Below are 3,005 nucleotides of genomic sequence, written 5' to 3'. Positions count from 1 at the left end.
TTCATGAGACGCTGAAAATGAGCGTCAACAAGGTGAACGTGGTGGTTTCGCTTTGACGCTAGCGTCAAAGAAATGAAGTTGAATTTGTTTAATATTCAGCGTCGTCGCTGAATCGTCGTTAATCGTCCCAGTACAATCAAACATAGACTTTAAAATACGTAAAATATTAATTATTTTCAAGTAATATCTTCAAGTAATAATATTTTATGGATATATATATAAATAAAAAATATTATTTCTGAAGATTTTTACTTGCTAAAAATGAGCGTCGAGCGTTAACGTGAAAAGGCACCTTTAAATCGTGCGACGTGACGTGTGTTCGCGTGGTGTCTCGCGAGGTTAGTAGGATTTTTTATTATATATAATCCACTATTATATATAATATATGTGGATAATATTGGTAAACAAATATCTTTTAACGCAATGACGTGTGCTCGCGTGGTGTCTCGCGAGGTTAGTTAAATTTTTTGCTTGCTCGTACAAATCTAATCTAAGGTATACGTTACAGTAACTATAGGTTTTTGATACAGATTTATCTTTGAAATCATATTTTATATATAAACAGATGTAAGTGATAATTACTGTTTTTGCATTATGTAAAATTTGCCTTATTTTAGATAATATTCCGATGAATTTAATGTTCGAGAAGATCTGATGGGATTAGCTATTGGTGCTCATGATGCAAATATTCAACAAGCGTGAAAAGTTGATGACATTACAAATATAGTTAGAAGAAAATTCATGCACATTTAAGATATATAGAGAGGTAATTATAAAAATTATTATTGCTTGTATTATTTCAAAGAGTATTGTTTTTTTTATAAAAGTTTACTGACCGGTTTTTTATCTAAAATGTATATAAATATTCGTATATATGTTGCATTATATTGAGCTGGTATACAGAGCTTATCAGATTTCTTTCTCAATCACAGACGCATGAAGCTGTTAAGAAAGACCGATCTATGCAGGAATAAAGCAGTAACCTAAAAATAGATAGTGACAGTGTGACAGTCGTGACCATCGCCGCGTGATAGATGATAGTGATAGTGAAATATATATTGACGGCAGGGAGCTGATGCCGAGGAGATCTTTAAGAAGGAAGGTATATCCAAAATCGCACACGTACGTATATATGCTGTCTTGTAAAAATTGTAAAAGTTAAGAGAACGAGAAAATGATCTGTATTTATATGCACGTGTGACAGGCACTATTGGGCACTATCGCGTAATAAAGATTTCTCCGAAGAATGTTATTGTACTTTACTTTCGTTAACTTGGATACTTCAAATGTACAATCTCGCGTCTTCAAAATATAATAATTCTCAGACACTGTTGAGGAATAATTGTCTAGCACAAGAGGTCCTCTTATAAATGTCCTCCTTTTCTTTCGTTTTTTCACACAGGACCATTTTATATTCAACTATATGGTATACAATTTTGCCGCTATATATTGACCGCAGGGAGCTGATACCGAAGAGATCTTTAAGAAGGAAGGTGTATCCAAAATTGCACATGCATGTATGTATATGCTGTCTTGTAAATTGTAAAAGTTGAAAAGAACGAGAAAGCGTTCTGTAACACAATTTATATTGTAGGCAAGTTATGCTAAAATATTTGTGAATTGAGTTCCTATTATCCATTATTATGATATAGATTTTATCAACAATATTAGAGAAGTAACGAAAATTGATTTTATTAAGTATTTAAAGCAATTGAGAGTTTTTAGCATTAAGTATTTCCATTTTCTCATAATATGCTTAAAAAATATTGCAGGGAACTTGTGAGTTATGCGAAGCAATTGATACTATTAAGGTTCATTGGTCATATGAAGTTTGCACACGTCAAGCTTGACATCCTAAAGATCACAATGCATTCTGAAAATATACCGTGCAGGTTCGTTGGCGTATACGTGGTGTCATACAGGCTGGAAGGTATTTTCTATGTTTTGGAAGTAAAATTTGGAAAATACAACATGCCACAATAAGCGCTAAACCAGGAAATGTAAGTGTAATCAGTGCTCTAAACATTCCTTTTAATAGTAATATAAAATTGTTCTTATAAACATCAATTATAATTAATTCAAGTTGTCTATTATTTGAAAAGAACTTGATTTTTAGTTTCGTTTTTTATTCTACCTTCTGAAAAAGATAAAATAATGTAGATTTCCTAAAATTAATTTTGTTTATGCTATCGAAGAGGAAACACTTATTATAAAATTGATTATAATACTAAGACAATTATATATAACGATTTCAGATGGTACGACGGCTTTTTATTTTTTACGTTAATGCTGAATGGAAAAGCCTATAAGCATATTGCGGACAAGATGATGTCTAATCTGGATACAGCCACGAAAAAGAAAGATATGCGCATGGCAGGGAAATTAGCGCTATTCACAGGCCTTGTAAACATATTTAGTAACAACGAAGATTCTTTGAATTGAGCTCTGTTTTAAAATCGCATCAATTGAAGTGAATCCACTGCTGAGTGCTGAAATTATACGATTTTATCCGTCACAACGAATAGACAAAGAGGAATGCTTTTTCCTGTCGATGGTCTCGAATGTTGCTGACGTAGCTATTTCGTTGTAAATGCATCATTATGAAATGATGATCGGTAGTAAATGAGAGATATGTTGTGAATTAAAAAGATGTCTAAACAGTATCTTTGTATGATTACAAACTATCTTCATCTAATTTTTTAGTGACAATGTCCGAATAATTTGCGTTAGTATTTCTGTGTAAAAAAATATGACGATTATATTACAGTATATCAGATTTTAAAATAATTATAGAGGTAGGGTGTCTAAATTGTTATCGTTCCATCCAAATGTAGCTTTTATACTATTCGAATAGTATCGATATTTTATGCTGCTTAGAAACAAGTAAAAAGCATTTTAAGACACTTGTATCGTTTCCAAAATATAAAAACTTGTGTTTAGATTGCAGATATACGTTTTGGGTACTGGCGTATCTATTTCGTTGCAAATGTATCGTTATGAAATGG

At 31.8% G+C, this 3,005-nt stretch overlaps 1 long non-coding RNA gene across 2 annotated transcripts; it reads left to right on the top strand.

The window, feature by feature from the left end:
• The first annotated feature begins 301 nt into the window (after window positions 1–301).
• LOC112452229 lies at window positions 302–2,760 on the top strand. Of its 2 annotated transcripts, none has more exons than XR_003040473.1 (6): window positions 302–338; window positions 618–766; window positions 933–1,122; window positions 1,403–1,517; window positions 1,773–2,000; window positions 2,256–2,760. It is a non-coding gene; the product is annotated as an uncharacterized LOC112452229 (long non-coding RNA). The 2 variants fall into 2 exon arrangements; XR_003040474.1 differs by lacking the exon at window positions 302–338 and adding an exon at window positions 365–453.
• Window positions 2,761–3,005: the final 245 nt, after the last annotated feature.

This window comes from Temnothorax curvispinosus, unplaced genomic scaffold, assembly GCF_003070985.1.
Source record: "Temnothorax curvispinosus isolate PA1 unplaced genomic scaffold, ASM307098v1 QBEX01000275.1, whole genome shotgun sequence".
Lineage (NCBI taxonomy): Eukaryota > Metazoa > Arthropoda > Insecta > Hymenoptera > Formicidae > Temnothorax > Temnothorax curvispinosus.
This window is presented reverse-complemented; position numbering and strand designations above follow the sequence as displayed.